The sequence below is a fragment of the Pagrus major genome, chromosome 24 (assembly GCF_040436345.1).
Source record: "Pagrus major chromosome 24, Pma_NU_1.0".
Lineage (NCBI taxonomy): Eukaryota > Metazoa > Chordata > Actinopteri > Spariformes > Sparidae > Pagrus > Pagrus major.
The window spans coordinates 22,603,191-22,627,736 of record NC_133238.1 but is presented as its reverse complement, the minus strand read 5'-3'; positions in this window follow the sequence as shown (position 1 = coordinate 22,627,736).

Genomic DNA, 24,546 nt, shown 5'->3' with positions numbered 1-24,546 from the left:
GCTTTCTCTACTGCACAGTGCAAAAAGACGCTTCTATCGCTCTGAAACGCTCTAAATTGACATAAGCCAGTTTGCACCTTTAATGAATGAAAGTGCAGGAAAAACCTTGTTTGCCATCAAGAAGATCCAAATTCAACCAGTTCAGGCTAGGAAACTTGCTTGAAAATCCCTTTTTCAGTGAAATACAGCTTACTCTACTGCAGAGTGCCAAAACTTGCTCCTATCGCTCTGAAACGCTCAAAATTGACATAAGCCAGTTTGCACCTTTAATGAATGAAAGTGCAGGAAAAACCTTGTTTGCCATCAAGAAGATCCAAATTCAACCAGTTCAGGCTAGGAAACCTCAGTGAAAAACCTTTTTATAGTGAAATACAACTTTAGTTACTGCACAGTGCAAAAAGAGGCTTCTATCGCTCTGAAACGCTCAAAATTGACATGAGTGAGTGTTCACCATAAATGAATTAAAAGACAGGTGAGACCATGTTTGCCATGAAATAGATCCAAATTCAGCAAGTCCAGGCTAGGAAACTTGTTTGAAAATCCTTTTTTCAGTAAAATTCAGCTTTCTCTACTGCACAGTGCAAAAAGACGCTTCTATCGCTCTGAAACGCTCAAAATTGACATAAGCCAGTTTGCACCTTTAATGAATGAAAGTGCAGGAAAAACCTTGTTTGCCATCAAGAAGATCCAAATTCAACCAGTTCAGGCTAGGAAACCTCAGTGAAAAACCTTTTTATAGTGAAATACAACTTTAGTTACTGCACAGTGCAAAAAGAGGCTTCTATCGCTCTGAAACGCTCAAAATTGACATGAGTGAGTGTTCACCATAAATGAATTAAAAGACAGGTGAGACCATGTTTGCCATGAAATAGATCCAAATTCAGCAAGTCCAGGCTAGGAAACTTGTTTGAAAATCCTTTTTTCAGTAAAATTCAGCTTTCTCTACTGCACAGTGCAAAAAGACGCTTCTATCGCTCTGAAACGCTCAAAATTGACATAAGCCAGTTTGCACCTTTAATGAATGAAAGTGCAGGAAAAACCTTGTTTGCCATCAAGAAGATCCAAATTCAACCAGTTCAGGCTAGGAAACTTGCTTGAAAATCCCTTTTTCAGTGAAATACAGCTTACTCTACTGCAGAGTGCCAAAACGTGCTCCAATCGCTCTGAAATGCTCAAAATTGACATAAGCCAGTTTGCACCTTTAATGAATGAAAGTGCAGGAAAAACCTTGTTTGCCATCAAGAAGATCCAAATTCAACCAGTTCAGGCTAGGAAACCTCAGTGAAAAACCTTTTTATAGTGAAATACAACTTTAGTTACTGCACAGTGCAAAAAGAGGCTTCTATCGCTCTGAAACGCTCAAAATTGACATGAGTGAGTGTTCACCATAAATGAATTAAAGGACCGCTGAGACCATGTTTGCCATGAAAAAGATCCAAATTCAGCAAGTCCAGGCTAGGAAACTTGCTTGAAAATCCTTTTTTCAGTCAAATACAGCTTACTCTACTGCAGAGTGCCAAAACGTGCTCCAATTGCTCTGAAACGCTCAAAATTGACATAAGCCAGTTTGCACCTTTAATGAATGAAAGTGCAGGAAAAACCTTGTTTGCCATCAAGAAGATCCAAATTCAACCAGTTCAGGCTAGTAAACTTGCTTGAAAATCCCTTTTTCAGTGAAATACAGCTTACTCTACTGCAGAGTGCCAAAACGTGCTCCAATCGCTCTGAAACGCTCAAAATTGACATAAGCCAGTTTTCACCTTTAATGAATGAAAGTGCAGGAAAAACCTTGTTTGCCATCAAGAAGATCCAAATTCAACCAGTTCAGGCTAGGAAACCTCAGTGAAAAACCTTGTTATAGTGAAATACAACTTTAGTTACTGCACAGTGCAAAAAGAGGCTTCTATCGCTCTGAAACGCTCAAAATTGACATGAGTGAGTGTTCACCATAAATGAATTAAAAGACAGGTGAGACCATGTTTGCCATGAAATAGATCCAAATTCAGCAAGTCCAGGCTAGGAAACTTGTTTGAAAATCCTTTTTTCAGTAAAATTCAGCTTTCTCTACTGCACAGTGCAAAAAGACGCTTCTATCGCTCTGAAATGCTCAAAATTGACATAAGCCAGTTTGCACCTTTAATGAATGAAAGTGCAGGAAAAACCTTGTTTGCCATCAAGAAGATCCAAATTCAACCAGTTCAGGCTAGGAAACTTGCTTGAAAATCCCTTTTTCAGTGAAATACAGCTTACTCTACTGCAGAGTGCCAAAACTTGCTCCTATCGCTCTGAAACGCTCAAAATTGACATAAGCCAGTTTTCACCTCTAATGAATGAAAGTACAGGAAAAACCTTGTTTGCCAGCAAGAAGATCCAAATTCAACCAGTTCAGGCTAGGAAACCTCAGTGAAAAACCTTTTTATAGTGAAATACAACTTTAGTTACTGCACAGTGCAAAAAGAGGCTTCTATCGCTCTGAAACGCTCAAAATTGACATGAGTGAGTGTTCACCATAAATGAATTAAAAGACAGGTGAGACCATGTTTGCCATGAAATAGATCCAAATTCAGCAAGTCCAGGCTAGGAAACTTGTTTGAAAATCCTTTTTTCAGTAAAATTCAGCTTTCTCTACTGCACAGTGCAAAAAGACGCTTCTATCGCTCTGAAACGCTCAAAATTGACATAAGCCAGTTTGCACCTTTAATGAATGAAAGTGCAGGAAAAACCTTGTTTGCCATCAAGAAGATCCAAATTCAACCAGTTCAGGCTAGTAAACTTGCTTGAAAATCCCTTTTTCAGTGAAATACAGCTTACTCTACTGCAGAGTGCCAAAACGTGCTCCAATCGCTCTGAAACGCTCAAAATTGACATAAGCCAGTTTTCACCTTTAATGAATGAAAGTGCAGGAAAAGCCTTGTTTGCCATCAAGAAGATCCAAATTCAACCAGTTCAGGCTAGGAAACCTCAGTGAAAAACCTTTTTTATAGTGAAATACAACTTTAGTTACTGCACAGTGCAAAAAGAGGATTCTATCGCTCTGAAACGCTCAAAATTGACATGAGTGAGTGTTCACCATAAATGAATTAAAAGACAGGTGAGACCATGTTTGCCATGAAATAGATCCAAATTCAGCAAGTCCAGGCTAGGAAACTTGTTTGAAAATCCTTTTTTCAGTAAAATTCAGCTTTCTCTACTGCACAGTGCAAAAAGACGCTTCTATCGCTCTGAAACGCTCAAAATTGACATAAGCCAGTTTACACCTTTAATGAATGAAAGTGCAGGAAAAACCTTGTTTGCCATCAAGAAGATCCAAATTCAACCAGTTCAGGCTAGGAAACCTCAGTGAAAAACCTTTTTATAGTGAAATACAACTTTAGTTACTGCACAGTGCAAAAAGAGGCTTCTATCGCTCTGAAACGCTCAAAATTGACATGAGTGAGTGTTCACCATAAATGAATTAAAAGACAGGTGAGACCATGTTTGCCATGAAATAGATCCAAATTCAGCAAGTCCAGGCTAGGAAACTTGTTTGAAAATCCTTTTTTCAGTAAAATTCAGCTTTCTCTACTGCACAGTGCAAAAAGACGCTTCTATCGCTCTGAAACGCTCAAAATTGACATAAGCCAGTTTTCACCTCTAATGAATGAAAGTACAGGAAAAACCTTGTTTGCCATCAAGAAGATCCAAATTCAACCAGTTCAGGCTAGGAAACCTCAGTGAAAAACCTTTTTATAGTGAAATACAACTTTAGTTACTGCACAGTGCAAAAAGAGGCTTCTATCGCTCTGAAACGCTCAAAATTGACATGAGTGAGTGTTCACCATAAATGAATTAAAAGACAGGTGAGACCATGTTTGCCATGAAATAGATCCAAATTCAGCAAGTCCAGGCTAGGAAACTTGTTTGAAAATCCTTTTTTCAGTAAAATTCAGCTTTCTCTACTGCACAGTGCAAAAAGACGCTTCTATCGCTCTGAAACGCTCAAAATTGACATAAGCCAGTTTGCACCTTTAATGAATGAAAGTGCAGGAAAAACCTTGTTTGCCATCAAGAAGATCCAAATTCAACCAGTTCAGGCTAGTAAACTTGCTTGAAAATCCCTTTTTCAGTGAAATACAGCTTACTCTACTGCAGAGTGCCAAAACGTGCTCCAATCGCTCTGAAACGCTCAAAATTGACATAAGCCAGTTTTCACCTTTAATGAATGAAAGTGCAGGAAAAGCCTTGTTTGCCATCAAGAAGATCCAAATTCAACCAGTTCAGGCTAGGAAACCTCAGTGAAAAACCTTTTTATAGTGAAATACAACTTTAGTTACTGCACAGTGCAAAAAGAGGCTTCTATCGCTCTGAAACGCTCAAAATTGACATGAGTGAGTGTTCACCATAAATGAATTAAAAGACAGGTGAGACCATGTTTGCCATGAAATAGATCCAAATTCAGCAAGTCTAGGCTAGCAAACTTGTTTGAAAATCCTTTTTTCAGTAAAATTCAGCTTTCTCTACTGCACAGTGCAAAAAGACGCTTCTATCGCTCTGAAACGCTCAAAATTGACATAAGCCAGTTTTCACCTCTAATGAATGAAAGTACAGGAAAAATCTTGTTTGCCATCAAGAAGATCCAAATTCAACCAGTTCAGGCTAGGAAACCTCAGTGAAAAACCTTTTTATAGTGAAATACAACTTTAGTTACTGCACAGTGCAAAAAGAGGCTTCTATCGCTCTGAAACGCTCAAAATTGACATGAGTGAGTGTTCACCATAAATGAATTAAAAGACAGGTGAGACCATGTTTGCCATGAAATAGATCCAAATTCAGCAAGTCCAGGCTAGGAAACTTGTTTGAAAATCCTTTTTTCAGTAAAATTCAGCTTTCTCTACTGCACAGTGCAAAAGGACGCTTCTATCGCTCTGAAACGCTCAAAATTGACATAAGCCAGTTTGCACCTTTAATGAATGAAAGTGCAGGAAAAACCTTGTTTGCCATCAAGAAGATCCAAATTCAACCAGTTCAGGCTAGTAAACTTGCTTGAAAATCCCTTTTTCAGTGAAATACAGCTTACTCTACTGCAGAGTGCCAAAACGTGCTCCAATCGCTCTGAAACGCTCAAAATTGACATAAGCCAGTTTTCACCTTTAATGAATGAAAGTGCAGGAAAAGCCTTGTTTGCCATCAAGAAGATCCAAATTCAACCAGTTCAGGCTAGGAAACCTCAGTGAAAAACCTTTTTATAGTGAAATACAACTTTAGTTACTGCACAGTGCAAAAAGAGGCTTCTATCGCTCTGAAACGCTCAAAATTGACATGAGTGAGTGTTCACCATAAATGAATTAAAAGACAGGTGAGACCATGTTTGCCATGAAATAGATCCAAATTCAGCAAGTCCAGGCTAGGAAACTTGTTTGAAAATCCTTTTTTCAGTAAAATTCAGCTTTCTCTACTGCACAGTGCAAAAGGACGCTTCTATCGCTCTGAAACGCTCAAAATTGACATAAGCCAGTTTGCACCTTTAATGAATGAAAGTGCAGGAAAAGCCTTGTTTGCCATCAAGAAGATCCAAATTCAACCAGTTCAGGCTAGGAAACCTCAGTGAAAAACCTTTTTTCAGTCCAATACAGCTCATGCTATTACACAATGCAAAAAGACGCTTGTCTCGCTCTGAAACGCTCAAAATTGACATAAGCCAGTTTGCACCTTTAATGAATGAAAGTGCAGGAAAAACCTTGTTTGCCATCAAGAAGATCCAAATTCAAGCAGTTTAGGCTAGGAAACCTCAGTGAAAAACCTTTTTTCAGTCCCATACAGCTTATGCTATTACACAATGCAAAAAGACGCTTGTCTCGCTCTGAAACGCTCAAAATTGACATAAGCCAGTTTGCACCTTTAATGAATGAAAGTGCGGGAAAAACCTTGTTTGCCCTCAAGAAGATCCAAATTCAGCAAGTCCAGGCTAGGAAACTTGCTTGAAAATCCTTTTTTCAGTCAAATACAGCTTACTCTACTGCAGAGTGCCAAAACTTGCTCCTATCGCTCTGAAACGCTCAAAATTGACATAAGCCAGTTTGCACCTTTAATGAATGAAAGTGCAGGAAAAACCTTGTTTGCCATCAAGAAGATCCAAATTCAACCAGTTCAGGCTAGGAAACGTCAGTGAAAAACCTTTTTTCAGTCCCATACAGCTTATGTTATTACACAATGCAAAAAGACGCTTGTCTCGCTCTGAAACGCTCAAAATTGACATAAGCCAGTTTGCACCTTTAATGAATGAAAGTGCAGGAAAAACCTTGTTTGCCATCAAGAAGATCCAAATTCAACCAGTACAGGCTAGGAAACCTCAGTGAAAAACCTTTTTATAGTGAAATACAACTTTAGTTACTGCACAGTGCAAAAAGAGGCTTCTATCGCTCTGAAACGCTCAAAATTGACATGAGTGAGTGTTCACCATAAATGAATTAAAGGACCGGTGAGACCATGTTTGCCATGAAAAAGATCCAAATTCAGCAAGTCCAGGCTAGGAAACTTGCTTGAAAATCCTTTTTTCACTCAAATACAGCTTACTCTACTGCAGAGTGCCAAAACGTGCTCCAATCGCTCTGAAATGCTCAAAATTGACATAAGCCAGTTTGCACCTTTAATGAATGAAAGTGCAGGAAAAACCTTGTTTGCCATCAAGAAGGTCCAAATTCAACCAGTTCAGGCTAGGAAACCTCAGTGAAAAACCTTTTTATAGTGAAATACAACTTTAGTTACTGCACAGTGCAAAAAGAGGCTTCTATCGCTCTGAAACGCTCAAAATTGACATGAGTGAGTGTTCACCATAAATGAATTAAAGGACCGCTGAGACCATGTTTGCCATGAAAAAGATCCAAATTCAGCAAGTCCAGGCTAGGAAACTTGCTTGAAAATCCTTTTTTCAGTCAAATACAGCTTACTCTACTGCAGAGTGCCAAAACGTGCTCCAATTGCTCTGAAACGCTCAAAATTTACATAAGCCAGTTTGCACCTTTAATGAATGAAAGTGCAGGAAAAACCTTGTTTGCCATCAAGAAGATCCAAATTCAACCAGTTCAGGCTAGGAAACCTCAGTGAAAAACCTTTTTATAGTGAAATACAACTTTAGTTACTGCACAGTGCAAAAAGACGCTTCTATCGCTCTGAAACGCTCAAAATTGACATGAGTGAGTGTTCACCATAAATGAATTAAAGGACCGGTGAGACCATGTTTGCCATGAAAAAGATCCAAATTCAGCAAGTCCAGGCTAGGAAACTTGCTTGAAAATCCTTTTTTCACTCAAATACAGCTTACTCTACTGCAGAGTGCCAAAACGTGCTCCAATCGCTCTGAAACGCTCAAAATTGACATAAGCCAGTTTGCACCTTTAATGAATGAAAATGCAGGAAAAACCTTGTTTGCCATCAAGAATATCCAAATTCAACCAGTTCAGGCTAGGAAACCTCAGTGAAAAACCTTTTTTCAGTCCAATACAGCTTATGCTATTACACAATGCAAAAAGACGCTTGTCTCGCTCTGAAACGCTCAAAATTGACATAAGCCAGTTTGCACCTTTAATGAATGAAAGTGCAGGAAAAACCTTGTTTGCCATCAAGAAGATCCAAATTCAACCAGTTCAGGCTAGGAAACCTCAGTGAAAAACCTTTTTTCAGTCCAATACAGCTTATGCTATTATACAATGCAAAAAGACGCTTGTCTCGCTCTGAAACGCTCAAAATTGACATAAGCCAGTTTGCACCTTTAATGAATGAAAGTTCAGGAAAAACCTTGTTTGCCATCAAGAAGATCCAAATTCAAGCAGGTCAGGTTAGGAAACCTCAGTGAAAAACCTTTTTTCAGTCCAATACAGCTTATGCTATCACACAATGCAAAAAGACGCTTGTCTCCTCTGAAACGCTCAAAATTGACATAAGCCAGTTTGCACCTTTAATGAATTAAAGGACAGGAAAAACCTTGTTTGCCATGAAATAGATCCAAATTCAACCAGTTAAGGCTAGGGAACTTGCTTGAAAAGCCCTTTTTCAGTCAAATACAGCCTATGCTACTGCACAGTGCAAAAAGAGGCTTCTTTCGCTCTGAAACACTCAAAATTGACATGAGTGAGGTTTCACCATAAATGAATTAAAAGACAGGTGAGACCATGTTTGCCATGAAATAGATCCAAATTCAGCAAGTCCAGGCTAGGAAACTTGTTTGAAAATCCTTTTTTCAGTAAAATTCAGCTTTCTCTACTGCACAGTGCAAAAAGACGCTTCTATCGCTCTGAAACGCTCAAAATTGACATAAGCCAGTTTGCACCTTTAATGAATGAAAGTGCAGGAAAAACCTTGTTTGCCATCAAGAAGATCCAAATTCAACCAGTTCAGGCTAGGAAACTTGCTTGAAAATCCCTTTTTCAGTGAAATACAGCTTACTCTACTGCAGAGTGCCAAAACTTGCTCCTATCGCTCTGAAACGCTCAAAATTGACATGAGTGAGTGTTCACCATAAATGAATTAAAAGACAGGTGAGACCATGTTTGCCATGAAATAGATCCAAATTCAGCAAGTCCAGGCTAGGAAACTTGTTTGAAAATCCTTTTTTCAGTAAAATTCAGCTTTCTCTACTGCACAGTGCAAAAAGACGCTTCTATCGCTCTGAAACGCTCAAAATTGACATAAGCCAGTTTGCACCTTTAATGAATGAAAGTGCAGGAAAAACCTTGTTTGCCATCAAGAAGATCCAAATTCAACCAGTTCAGGCTAGTAAACTTGCTTGAAAATCCCTTTTTCAGTGAAATACAGCTTACTCTACTGCAGAGTGCCAAAACGTGCTCCAATCGCTCTGAAACGCTCAAAATTGACATAAGCCAGTTTTCACCTTTAATGAATGAAAGTGCAGGAAAAGCCTTGTTTGCCATCAAGAAGATCCAAATTCAACCAGTTCAGGCTAGGAAACTTGTTTGAAAATCCCTTTTTCAGTAAAATTCAGCTTTCTCTACTGCACAGTGCAAAAAGACGCTTCTATCGCTCTGAAACGCTCAAAATTGACATAAGCCAGTTTTCACCTCTAATGAATGAAAGTGCAGGAAAAACCTTGTTTGCCATCAAGAAGATCCAAATTCAACCAGTTCAGGCTAGGAAACCTCAGTGAAAAACCTTTTTATAGTGAAATACAACTTTAGTTACTGCACAGTGCAAAAAGAGGCTTCTATCGCTCTGAAACGCTCAAAATTGACATGAGTGAGTGTTCACCATAAATGAATTAAAAGACAGGTGAGACCATGTTTGCCATGAAATAGATCCAAATTCAGCAAGTCCAGGCTAGGAAACTTGTTTGAAAATCCTTTTTTCAGTAAAATTCAGCTTTCTCTACTGCACAGTGCAAAAAGACGCTTCTATCGCTCTGAAACGCTCAAAATTGACATAAGCCAGTTTGCACCTTTAATGAATGAAAGTGCAGGAAAAACCTTGTTTGCCATCAAGAAGATCCAAATTCAACCAGTTCAGGCTAGTAAACTTGCTTGAAAATCCCTTTTTCAGTGAAATACAGCTTACTCTACTGCAGAGTGCCAAAACGTGCTCCAATCGCTCTGAAACGCTCAAAATTGACATAAGCCAGTTTTCACCTTTAATGAATGAAAGTGCAGGAAAAGCCTTGTTTGCCATCAAGAAGATCCAAATTCAACCAGTTCAGGCTAGGAAACTTGCTTGAAAATCCCTTTTTCAGTAAAATTCAGCTTTCTCTACTGCACAGTGCAAAAAGAGGCTTCTATCGCTCTGAAACGCTCAAAATTGACATGAGTGAGTGTTCACCATAAATGAATTAAAAGACAGGTGAGACCATGTTTGCCATGAAATAGATCCAAATTCAGCAAGTCCAGGCTAGGAAACTTGTTTGAAAATCCTTTTTTCAGTAAAATTCAGCTTTCTCTACTGCACAGTGCAAAAAGACGCTTCTATCGCTCTGAAACGCTCAAAATTGACATAAGCCAGTTTGCACCTTTAATGAATGAAAGTGCAGGAAAAACCTTGTTTGCCATCAAGAAGATCCAAATTCAACCAGTTCAGGCTAGGAAACCTCAGTGAAAAACCTTTTTATAGTGAAATACAACTTTAGTTACTGCACAGTGCAAAAAGAGGCTTCTATCGCTCTGAAACGCTCAAAATTGACATGAGTGAGTGTTCACCATAAATGAATTAAAAGACAGGTGAGACCATGTTTGCCATGAAATAGATCCAAATTCAGCAAGTCCAGGCTAGGAAACTTGTTTGAAAATCCTTTTTTCAGTAAAATTCAGCTTTCTCTACTGCACAGTGCAAAAGGACGCTTCTATCGCTCTGAAACGCTCAAAATTGACATAAGCCAGTTTGCACCTTTAATGAATGAAAGTGCAGGAAAAACCTTGTTTGCCATCAAGAAGATCCAAATTCAACCAGTTCAGGCTAGTAAACTTGCTTGAAAATCCCTTTTTCAGTGAAATACAGCTTACTCTACTGCAGAGTGCCAAAACGTGCTCCAATCGCTCTGAAACGCTCAAAATTGACATAAGCCAGTTTTCACCTTTAATGAATGAAAGTGCAGGAAAAGCCTTGTTTGCCATCAAGAAGATCCAAATTCAACCAGTTCAGGCTATGAAACCTCAGTGAAAAACCTTTTTATAGTGAAATACAACTTTAGTTACTGCACAGTGCAAAAAGAGGCTTCTATCGCTCTGAAACGCTCAAAATTGACATGAGTGAGTGTTCACCATAAATGAATTAAAAGACAGGTGAGACCATGTTTGCCATGAAATAGATCCAAATTCAGCAAGTCCAGGCTAGGAAACTTGTTTGAAAATCCTTTTTTCAGTAAAATTCAGCTTTCTCTACTGCACAGTGCAAAAGGACGCTTCTATCGCTCTGAAACGCTCAAAATTGACATAAGCCAGTTTGCACCTTTAATGAATGAAAGTGCAGGAAAAGCCTTGTTTGCCATCAAGAAGATCCAAATTCAACCAGTTCAGGCTAGGAAACCTCAGTGAAAAACCTTTTTTCAGTCCAATACAGCTCATGCTATTACACAATGCAAAAAGACGCTTGTCTCGCTCTGAAACGCTCAAAATTGACATAAGCCAGTTTTCACCTTTAATGAATGAAAGTGCAGGAAAAGCCTTGTTTGCCATCAAGAAGATCCAAATTCAACCAGTTCAGGCTAGAAAACCTCAGTGAAAAACCTTTTTTCAGTCCAATACAGCTCATGCTATTACACAATGCAAAAAGACGCTTGTCTCGCTCTGAAACGCTCAAAATTGACATAAGCCAGTTTGCACCTTTAATGAATGAAAGTGCAGGAAAAACCTTGTTTGCCATCAAGAAGATCCAAATTCAAGCAGTTTAGGCTAGGAAACCTCAGTGAAAAACCTTTTTTCAGTCCCATACAGCTTATGCTATTACACAATGCAAAAAGACGCTTGTCTCGCTCTGAAACGCTCAAAATTGACATAAGCCAGTTTGCACCTTTAATGAATGAAAGTGCAGGAAAAACCTTGTTTGCCCTCAAGAAGATCCAAATTCAGCAAGTCCAGGCTAGGAAACTTGCTTGAAAATCCTTTTTTCAGTCAAATACAGCTTACTCTACTGCAGAGTGCCAAAACTTGCTCCTATCGCTCTGAAACGCTCAAAATTGACATAAGCCAGTTTGCACCTTTAATGAATGAAAGTGCAGGAAAAACCTTGTTTGCCATCAAGAAGATCCAAATTCAACCAGTTCAGGCTAGGAAACCTCAGTGAAAAACCTTTTTTCAGTCCCATACAGCTTATGCTATTACACAATGCAAAAAGACGCTTGTCTCGCTCTGAAACGCTCAAAATTGACATAAGCCAGTTTGCACCTTTAATGAATGAAAGTGCAGGAAAAACCTTGTTTGCCATCAAGAAGATCCAAATTCAACCAGTACAGGCTAGGAAACCTCAGTGAAAAACCTTTTTATAGTGAAATACAACTTTAGTTACTGCACAGTGCAAAAAGAGGCTTCTATCGCTCTGAAACGCTCAAAATTGACATGAGTGAGTGTTCACCATAAATGAATTAAAGGACCGGTGAGACCATGTTTGCCATGAAAAAGATCCAAATTCAGCAAGTCCAGGCTAGGAAACTTGCTTGAAAATCCTTTTTTCAGTCAAATACAGCTTACTCTACTGCAGAGTGCCAAAACGTGCTCCAATCGCTCTGAAATGCTCAAAATTGACATAAGCCAGTTTGCACCTTTAATGAATGAAAGTGCAGGAAAAACCTTGTTTGCCATCAAGAAGGTCCAAATTCAACCAGTTCAGGCTAGGAAACCTCAGTGAAAAACCTTTTTATAGTGAAATACAACTTTAGTTACTGCACAGTGCAAAAAGAGGCTTCTATCGCTCTGAAACGCTCAAAATTGACATGAGTGAGTGTTCACCATAAATGAATTAAAGGACCGCTGAGACCATGTTTGCCATGAAAAAGATCCAAATTCAGCAAGTCCAGGCTAGGAAACTTGCTTGAAAATCCTTTTTTCAGTCAAATACAGCTTACTCTACTGCAGAGTGCCAAAAAGTGCTCCAATTGCTCTGAAACGCTCAAAATTTACATAAGCCAGTTTGCACCTTTAATGAATGAAAGTGCAGGAAAAACCTTGTTTGCCATCAAGAAGATCCAAATTCAACCAGTTCAGGCTAGGAAACCTCAGTGAAAAACCTTTTTATAGTGAAATACAACTTTAGTTACTGCACAGTGCAAAAAGACGCTTCTATCGCTCTGAAACGCTCAAAATTGACATGAGTGAGTGTTCACCATAAATGAATTAAAGGACCGGTGAGACCATGTTTGCCATGAAAAAGATCCAAATTCAGCAAGTCCAGGCTAGGAAACTTGCTTGAAAATCCTTTTTTCACTCAAATACAGCTTACTCTACTGCAGAGTGCCAAAACGTGCTCCAATCGCTCTGAAACGCTCAAAATTGACATAAGCCAGTTTGCACCTTTAATGAATGAAAGTGCAGGAAAAACCTTGTTTGCCATCAAGAAGATCCAAATTCAACCAGTTCAGGCTAGGAAACCTCAGTGAAAAACCTTTTTTCAGTCCAATACAGCTTATGCTATTATACAATGCAAAAAGACGCTTGTCTCGCTCTGAAACGCTCAAAATTGACATAAGCCAGTTTGCACCTTTAATGAATGAAAGTTCAGGAAAAACCTTGTTTGCCATCAAGAAGATCCAAATTCAAGCAGGTCAGGTTAGGAAACCTCAGTGAAAAACCTTTTTTCAGTCCAATACAGCTTATGCTATCACACAATGCAAAAAGACGCTTGTCTCCTCTGAAACGCTCAAAATTGACATAAGCCAGTTTGCACCTTTAATGAATGAAAGTGCAGGAAAAATCTTGTTTGCCATCAAGAAGATCCAAATTCAACCAGTTCAGGCTAGGAAACCTCAGTGAAAAACCTTTTTGTAGTGAAATACAACTTTAGTTACTGCACAGTGCAAAAAGAGGCTTCTATCGCTCTGAAACGCTCAAAATTGACATGAGTGAGTGTTCACCATAAATGAATTAAAGGACCGGTGAGACCATGTTTGCCATGAAAAAGATCCAAATTCAGCAAGTCCAGGCTAGGAAACTTGCTTGAAAATCCTTTTTTCAGTCAAATACAGCTTATGCTATTACACAATCCAAAAAGACGCTTGTCTCGCTCTGAAACGCTCAAAATTGACATAAGCCAGTTTGCACCTTTAATGAATGAAAGTGCAGGAAAAACCTTGTTTGCCATCAAGAAGATCCAAATTCAGCAAGTTCAGGCTAGGAAACCTCAGTGAAAAACATTTTTATAGTGAAATACAACTTTAGTTACTGTACAGTGCAAAAAGAGGCTTCTATCGCTCTGAAACGCTCAAAATTGACATGAGTGAGTGTTCACCATAAATGAATTAAAGGACCGCTGAGACCATGTTTGCCATGAAAAGGATCCAAATTCAGCAAGTCCAGGCTAGGAAACTTGCTTGAAAATCCTTTTTTCAGTCAAATACAGCTTACTCGACTTCAGAGTGCCAAAACGTGCTCCTATCGCTCTGAAACGCTCAAAATTGACATAAGCCAGTTTGCACCTTTAATGAATGAAAGTGCAGGAAAAACCTTGTTTGCCATCAAGAAGATCCAAATTCAACCAGTTCAGGCTAGGAAACCTCAGTGAAAAACATTTTTATAGTGAAATACAACTTTAGTTACTGTACAGTGTAAAAAGAGGCTTCTATCACTCTGAAACGCTCAAAATTGACATAAGCCAGTTTTCACCATAAATGAATTAAAGGACAGGTGAGACCAGGTGAGACCAGGTTTGTCATGAAATAGATCTAAATTCAGTAAGTCCAGGCTAGGAAACTTTCTTGGAAAATCCTTTTTTCATTGAAATACAGCTTACTCTACTGCAGAGTGTCAAAACGTGCTCCTATCGATCTGAAACACTCAAAATTGACATGAGTGAGTGTTCACCATAAATGAATTAGAGGACAGGTGAGACCAGGTTTGTCATGAAATAGAACCAAATTCAGCCAGTCCAGGCTATGAAACTTGCTTGAAAAACCTTTTTTCAGTGAAATACAGAGTACACAGTACAAATACACAGTAGTAACACACATTACACAATAGAAATACACTGCACACATTAGAAATACAAAGTAGAATTACAGAGCACAAAGTAAAAATACACATAACACAGTAGAAATACAGAGAAAACAGTAGAAATACACAGTAGAAATAAACATCACACAGTCGAAATAAACAGTAGAAATACACAGCACACAGTCAAAATACACCGTAGAAATACAGAGCAGACAATAGAAATACACAGTAGTAATACACATCACAGTAGAAATACACATCACAATACAAAAACACAGTAGAAATACACAGTAGAAATAAACATCACACAGTCGAAATACATAGTAGAAATACACAGCACAGAGTCGAAATACACAGTAGAAATACAGAGTAGACAATAGAAATACACAGTACAAATACACATCACAGTAGAAATGCACATCACAATAGAGGTGCACAGTAGAAATACACAGTAGAAATACACATCACAGTAGAAATACACATCACAATAGAAATACACAGTAGAAATACATAGCACACAGTACAAATACACTACAAATCCATATCACAGTCGAAATACACAGGAGAAATACACATCACAGTAGAAATACACATCACAATAGAGATACACAGTAGAAATACACATCGCACCGTAGAAATACATATCACAATAGAGATACACAGTAGAAATACACAGTAGAAATAAACATCACACACTTGAAATACACAGTAGAAATTCACAGCACACAGTCGAAATAGACAGTAGAAATACAGAGCAGACAATAGAAATACACATTAGAAATAAACATCACAGTAGAAATACACAGTAGAAATACACAGCACACAGTACAAATACACTGGAAATACATAGCACACAGTCGAAATACACCGTAGAAATACTAAGCATACAATAGAAATACACAGAAGAAATACACATCACAATAGAAATACACAGTAGAAATACACAGAACACAGTACAAATACACTAGAAATACATAGCACAAAGTCGAAATACACAGTACAAATACAGAGCAGACAATAGAAATACACAGTACAAATACACATCACAGTAGAAATACACATCACAATAGAGATACACAGTAGAAATTCACAGTAGAAATAAACATTGCACAGTAGAAATACACATCACAGTAGAAATACACACCACAATAGAAATACACAGTAGAAATAAACATCACACAATTGAAATACACAGTAGAAATACACAGCACAGAGTCAAAATACACAGCAGAAATACAGAGGAGACAATAGAAATACACAGTAGAAATACACATCACAGTAGAAATACACATCACAATTGAAATACACAGTAGAAATACAGAGCAGACAATAGAAATACACAGTAGAAATACACATCACAGTAGAAATACACATCACAATAGAAATACACTGTAGAAATACACAGAACACAGTACAAATACACTAGAAATACATAGCACACAGTCCAAATACACAGTACAAATACAGAGCAGACAATAGAAATACACCTTACAAATACACATCACAGTAGAAATACACGTCACAATAGAGATACACAGTAGAAATTCACAGTAGAAATAAACATCGAACAGTAGAAATACACATCACGGTAGAAATACACATCACAATAGAGATACACAGTAGAAATACACAGTAGAAATAAACATCATACAGTTGAAATACACAGTAGAAATACACAGCGCAGAGTCAAAATACACAGCAGAAATACAGAGGAGACAATAGAAATACACAGTAGAAATACACATCACAGTAGAAATACACATCACAATTGAAATACACAGTAGAAATACATAGCACACAGTACAAATACACTAGAAATACATATCACAGTATTAATACACAGTAGAAATGCACATCACAGTAGAAATACACATCACAATAGAGATACACAGCAGAAATATACATCGCACCGTAGAAATACACATCACAATAGAAATACACAGTAGAAATACACAGCACACAGTCCAAATACACAGTCCAAATACAGAGCAGACAATAGAAATACACCTTACAAATACACATCACAGTAGAAATACACATCACAATAGAGATGCACAGTAGAAATTCACAGTAGAAATAAACATCGCACAGTAGAAATACACATCACAGTAGAAATACACATCACAATAGAGATACACAGTAGAAATACACAGTAGAAATAAACATCACACAGTCAAAATACACAGTAGAAATACACAGCACAGAGTCGAAATACACAGCAGAAATACAGAGAAGACAATAGAAATACCCACTAGAAATACATATCACAGTCGAAATACACAGGAGAAGTACACATCACAGTAGAAATACACATCACAATAGATATACACAGCAGAAATACACATCGCACCGTAGAAATACATATCACAATAGAGATACACAGTAGAAATACACAGTAGAAATAAACATCACACACTCGAAATACACAGTAGAAATTCACAGCACACAGTCGAAATAGACAGTAGAAATACAGAGCAGACAATAGAAATACACATTAGAAATAAACATCACAGTAGAAATACACAGTAGAAATACACAGCACACAGTACAAATACACTAGAAATACATAGCACACAGTCGAAATACACCGTAGAAATACTAAGCATACAATAGAAATACACAGTAGAAATACACATCACAATAGAAATACACAGTAGAAATACACAGAACACAGTACAAATACACTAGAAATACATAGCACAAAGTCGAAATACACAGTACAAATACAGAGCAGACAATAGAAATACACAGTACAAATACACATCACAGTAGAAATACACATCACAATAGAGATACACAGTAGAAATTCACAGTAGAAATAAACATCACACAGTAGAAATAAACATCACAGTAGAAATACACATCACAATAGAGATACACAGTAGAAATACACAGTAGAAATAAACATCACACAGTTGAAATACACAGTAGAAATACACAGCGCAGAGTCAAAATACACAGCAGAAATACAGAGGAGACAATAGAAATACACAGTAGAAATACACATCACAGTAGAAATACACATCACAATTGAAATACACAGTAGAAATACAGAGCAGACAATAGAAATACACAGAAGAAATACACATCACAGTAGAAATACACATCACAATTGAAAAACACAGTAGAAATACAGAGCAGACAATAGAAATACACCTTACAAATACACATCACAGTAGAAATACACGTCACAATAGAGATACACAGTAGAAATTCACAGTAGAAATAAACATCGCACAGTAGAAATACACATCACAGTAGAAATACACGTCACAATAGAGATACATAGTAGAAATTCACAGTAGAAATAAACATCGCACAGTAGAAATACACATCACAGTAGAAATACACGTCACAATAGAGATACACAGTAGAAATTCACAGTAGAAATAAACATCGCACAGTAGAAATACACATCACAGTAGAAATACACATCACAGTAGAAATACACATCACAATAGAGATACACAGTAGAAATACACAGTAGAAATAAACATCACACAGTCGAAATACACAGTAGAAATACACAGCACAGAGTCGAAATACACAGCAGAAATACAGAGAAGACAATAGAAATACACAGTAGAAATACACATCACAGTCGAAATACACATCACAATAGAAATACACAGTAGAAATACACAGCACACAGTACACATACACTAGAAATACATAGCACACAGTAGAAATACATTGTAGAAATACACATCACACAGTCCAAATACACTGTAGAAATACACAGTAGCAATACACATCACATTACAAATACACAGTAGAAATACTGCACAGTGCAAAAAGAGGCTTCTATCCCTCTGAACGCTCAAAATTGACATGAGTGAGTTTTCACCATAAATGAATTAAAGGACAGATGAAACCATCTTTGCCATGATATTTATCCAAATTCAACTATTCCTGGCAAGGCAGCTTCCTTGAAAAAAAACTTTTTTCAATGAAGTACTTCATACTCTACTGCACAGTGCAAAAAGTGAATTAAAGACCAACGGAAACCATGTTTGCAACAATGCAATAATCCAACTTTGGCCATCCACAACAAAATAGAACACAAAAGAACATATGAAATATGATCAAATTTGAAACAGAAATATCCATATTTTATGGACCAGAAGGTCCTGCAGCATGTGACCTGGTGCTCTCTACAAATGCACCTGTTACACTTGGTGCAGGTGGTAGAAGACCTCTATTTTAGCCTTGTGCACAACCAGCATTCAGCTCTCCTTCTGGTCGAGCTGGTGGCAGCAGTGGCAATGGCGGTGTCGGTGGTTTCTGCTAGGGCAGCAACAGTGGTCTGTAACTTCACCACCATGGCAGCAGCATGTCGGTCATCGAATCGGAGGCTGGCGCTTATCATATGAAATCGTTTGTGGGACATAGTGGTCCTGACGACTGTTCTCCCACTCTGGTCATCCCACAGACTGCGGGTAGAGTCCCCTTTGGACCGGTACACACCTGCCAGGATGAGAAGTCCCAAGTACGCTCAGCCAAGCTGTATGTTTATCTTTAGCTGTGAAAGCAGTCAGGTGCATAAACACAGTGACAGTTGTTTTTGTTTTTGAGTACAGCAAAGGCAAGAGGCCATGTTTTTACTCAAGCACCTCTTCGAAGACACATGAAACACAACCCTCAAAAAATGCCATTTTTTCCCCCTTAAAAGATCAATGCTTGGTTACAGATTCACACACTCTCTCTCTCACACACACACACACACACGCACAGGCGCGCAAACACACACACACATGAAAACTCTTGGGGTCGGCTAATACTCACAGGGCTGCATAATATAACTGGCAAAAAGTACAAGTGAAACCATGTTTGACGTGAGCCAGTTTTCACCATAAATGAATTGAAAGACAGGTGAAATGCTCTTTGCCATGAAATAGATCAAAATTCAACCAGTTCATGCTAGGAAACTTCCTTGAAAAACCTTTTGTCAGTGAAATTCAGCATACACTACTGTACAGTGCAAAACAATTGACATGAGCCAGTTTTCACCATAAATGAATTAAAGGACAGGTGAGACCATGTTTTCCATGAAATAGATCCAAATTCAACCAGTTCAGGCTAGGAAATTTGCTTGGAAGACCTTTTTTCACTCAAATACAGCTTATGCTACTGCACAGTGCAAAAAGAGGCTTCTTTCGCTCTGAAACGCACAAAATTGACATAAGCCAGTTTTCACCCTTAATGAATAAAAGGACAGGAAAAATCTTGTTTGCCATCAAATAGATCCAAATTCAACCAGTTCAGGCAAGGAGACCTCAGTGAAAAACCTTTTTTCACTCAAATACAGCTTATGCTACTGCACAGTGCAAAAAGAGGCTTCTCTTGCTCTGAAACGGTCAAAATTGACATAAGCCAGTTTTCACCCTTAATGAATTAAAGGACAGGAAAAACCTTGTTTGCCATCAAATAGATCCAAATTCAACCAGTTCAGGCAAGGAGACCTCAGTGAAAAACCTTTTTTCACTCAAATACAGCTTATGCTACTGCACAATGCAAAAAGAGGCTTCTCTTGCTCTGAAACGCTCAAAATTGACATAAGCCAGTTTTCACCCTTAATGAATTAAAGGACAGGAAAAACCTTGTTTGCCATGAAATAGATCCAAATTCAACCAGTTAAGGCTAGGGAACTTGCTTGAAAAGCCCTTTTTCAGTCAAATACAGCCTATGCTACTGCACAGTGCAAAAAGAGGCTTCTTTCGCTCTGAAACACTCAAAATTGACATGAGTGAGGTTTCACCATAAATGAATTAAAGGATAGGTGAAGCCATCTTTGCCATGAATAGATCCAAATTGAACTATTCCTGGCGAAGAAACTTGCTTGAAAAAACTTTTTTCAGTGAAATACAGCTTAAGGCTAGGAAACTTCCTTGAAAAACCCTTTTTCAGTGAAATACAGCTTACTCTACTGCACAGTGCAAAAAGAAGCTTCTCTCGCTCTAAAATGCACAAATTGATATGAGCCATTTTTCACCAAAAATGAATTAAAGGATAGGTGAAACCATCTTTGCCATGAAATAGATTCAAATTCAGCAAGTCCAGGCTTCAGTGAAATACAGCTTAATCTTTTTTCCATGTGCAAAAAGACGCTTATTTGACTGGGAAAAGCTTAATTTTGCCAGAAGTGAGTTTTGACCAAAAACGAATTAAAGGAATGTTTATCCAACTTCAAATATTCCTGGTACGAAAACTTCCCTGAAAAGCCTTTTTGTCAGTGAAATGCATGATCCACTTCACAATGCAACAAGACGCTTATCTCGCTCAGAAACGCTGAAAATTGCCATAAGCCAGTTTTGACCGAGAATGAATTAAAGAACATCTGAATCATGTTTTGCATAATATTTATCCAACTTCTTTTGAGGCACTTGAACACATAAAATTGCTGATTACCACTTTCATTGAAGTGTTTGAATTTGAGTGGTATAATCAACTTTGTAATACCTGTGGTGTGATGAGAATTTTGTACTTCATGTAGAGGAATGTGAATTGAAGTTTTATACAGCCCTATTCAAAGAGCCTGTTTAACATGAACTGTAACCTGTGACTTTGTTTTATGACCTTGTTTTATGACTTGTTTTATGACCCATGTAAGGTACTGAGTAATCACTGAAGGTAAACACTGTCTTTACTTTACTCACAATAGAAATACACAGTTGAAATGCACGGCACACAGTAGAAATACACAGTAGAAATACACAGCACACAGTAGAAATACACATCACACAGTAGAAATGCACAGTCGAAATGAACAGCACACAGTAGAAATACACAGCACACAGTAGAAATACACAGCACACAGTAGAAATACACAGTCGAAATGAACATCACACAGTTGAAATACGCTGTAAAAATGCAGAGCACACAGAAGAAATACACATCACCCAGTAGAAATACACTTTAGAAATACAGACCACACAGTAGAAATACACAGTAGAAAAACACATCACACAGTTGAAAAACACTGTAGAAATACACAGCACACATGTGGAATACAAGGTAGAAATACAGAGCACACAATAGAAATACACAGTAGAAATACACAAGACACAGTAGAAATACACAGTACAAATACACAGTAGAAATACAGAGCATGCAATAGAAACATACAGTTGAAATACTAAGCACACAGTAGAAATACACAGTGAAAAATGCACAGCACACAGTCGAAATACACAGTAGACATACATAGCACACAATAGAAATACAAAGTAGAAATACATAGCATACAATAGAAAAACAAAGTAGACTTACAAATCACTCAGTAGAAATACACATCACACAGTCGAAATACACAAGACACAGTAGAAATACACAGTAGAAATACACATCATACAGTAGAAAGAGAGAGTAGAAACGCACAGCACACAATAGAAATACAAAGTAAATATACACAGAACACAGTAAATACACATTGCACAGGAATAATACACAGCACGCAGTAGAAATACACTATAGAAATACACAGCACTCAGAAGAAATACACAGCAGAAATATACAGCACTGAGTATTAATACACCGCAGAAATACACATCACACAGTAGAAATAGACAGTAGAAACACACAGTAGAAACACACAGCACACATTAGAAATACACAGTAGTAACACACAGCACACAGTAGAAAAACACAGTAGAAATACACATCACACGGTAGAAATACACTGTAGAAATATAGAGCACACATCACACAGTAGGAATACACATCACAAAGTCGAAATACACAGTAGAAATACACATCACATAGAAATACACAGTAGAAATACAGAGCACACAATAGAAATACACAGTTGAAATGCACAGCACACAGTAAAAATACACAGCAGAAATACACAGCACACAGTAGAAATACACAGTCGAAATGAACATCACACAGTTGAAATACACAGTCAAAAAAAACATCACAGTAGAAATGTACAGTAGAAATACACAGTAGAAATACACAGCACAGAGCAGAAATACACAGTAGAAATACACAGCACATAGTAGAAATACACAGTAGAAACACACATCACACAGTTGGAATACACAGTCGAAACACACATCACACGGTAGAATACGCAGTTGAAAAACACATCACACAGTCAAAATACACAGCACACAGTATACATACACAGTACACAGTATAAATACACAAGAAACAGTATAAATAAACTGTACAAAGTATAAATACACACTTTAAATTCACATTGCACAGTATAAATACAGAGCACACAGTATAAATACACAGTACGCAGTATGAATACACATTACAAGGTATACACACACAGTACACAGTATACATACACAGTACACAGTATGAATACCCAGTACACAGTACAGAGTATAAATACACATACACAGTTGAAATACACAGTCGAAATACACATCACACAGTAGAAATCCACAGTCAAAATACGAAATACACAGTAGAAATATACATCACAGTAGAAATGCACTGTAGAAATACACATCACAGTAGAAATACACTGTAGAAATACACAGTACATAGTAGATATACACTGTAGAAATACACAGTACATAGTAATAATACACTGTAGAAATACACATCACACAGTAGAAATACACTGTAGAAATACAGAGCACACAGTAGTAATACACTATAGAAATACACATCACACAGTAGAAATACACTAGAAATACAGAGCACACAGTAGAAATACACAGTAGAAATACACAGCACACAGTAGAAATACACAGTAGAAATACACATCACACAGTAGAAATACACTGTAGAAATACAGAGCACACAGTGGAAATACACAGTAGAAATACACAGCACACAGTAGAAATAGACAGTAGAAACAGGATTTGCTTCATTTCTGGACGTATCCTACCTGCACTCCAAGACAAAATAATGAAACGCAATCTGAGGGCATCTTTAAAAGGCTTGTTTTGGGGTGCAAGTGTGGCTCACGCCCATACCAATTTGAACACGCCAGATCTCCGAAGCTAAGAAGTGTTGGTCCTGGTGAGAGTTTGGATGGGAGATCGCTTGGGAATGCCAGTGCTAAGCTTTTTGACTTTGCTCTACAGACACCAGAGGGCGCTGCAGCTTCTTCAGTGGAGACAGAGGGTTGAAAAAAAACAGCAGCCTGTTTCTTGTTTTCCGGTTATGCAGGCTGTCTGTTTAGGTGGAGAAATGTAAATGACTAGTCCTTCACTTCCTATTTCCACTGTATGCTGTTTTATACTACTACTTCATTCCATTTCAGAGGGAAATATGGTACATTTTCCTCCTCTAAACATGTAATTATTTGATCAAATTGAATACATCAATGAAAATGCTGCTGAGACAATAATGTGTCATTGCTTACCAATCCACTGATAGCTGTTTTTCATACAGCGAAAGCCTTAGAAATGTAAAAACAGGTGACAGCAGAGCTTGTTATGAAGGCTCATTTTTCATCCTGGTAACAGGATTTGCCTTATTTCTGGACGTATCCTACCTGCACTACCGGCCTTTTTTGGGGTGCAAGTGTGGCTTACGGCCATACCACTCTGAACACGCCCCCTTTGGTGAAGTAGTAAGTTTGTGTATTGGTGAGAAGAAAAAAATCTAAAAAATCATGGACGGACTAAAAATCAAAAACAATATAATCATGGCGAGGGAATTGGGCATAGACGAAATGGTGGTCTCTTTTATTAATTTGCCCACTTATATTGAGGACATGGCAATACTGGAGAAATTAAGAGACTGGGGAGTCAAGCCTGTTTCTGGAATCAGGAGACGGATGTGGCCAGGGACGGAGATCACGGACGGAACTTTGCATTCGGCCTGGACGTATTGTTAGACACATGTTTTAAATGTGGAAAACAGGGCCAAAAACGGAGCAGCAGACGGGAGGAGGGGGCTGGAGTAAGGACAGGTCTAAAGACAAGTGAGGGTACCGGGGTGAGAATGACTGGGTTAGAGT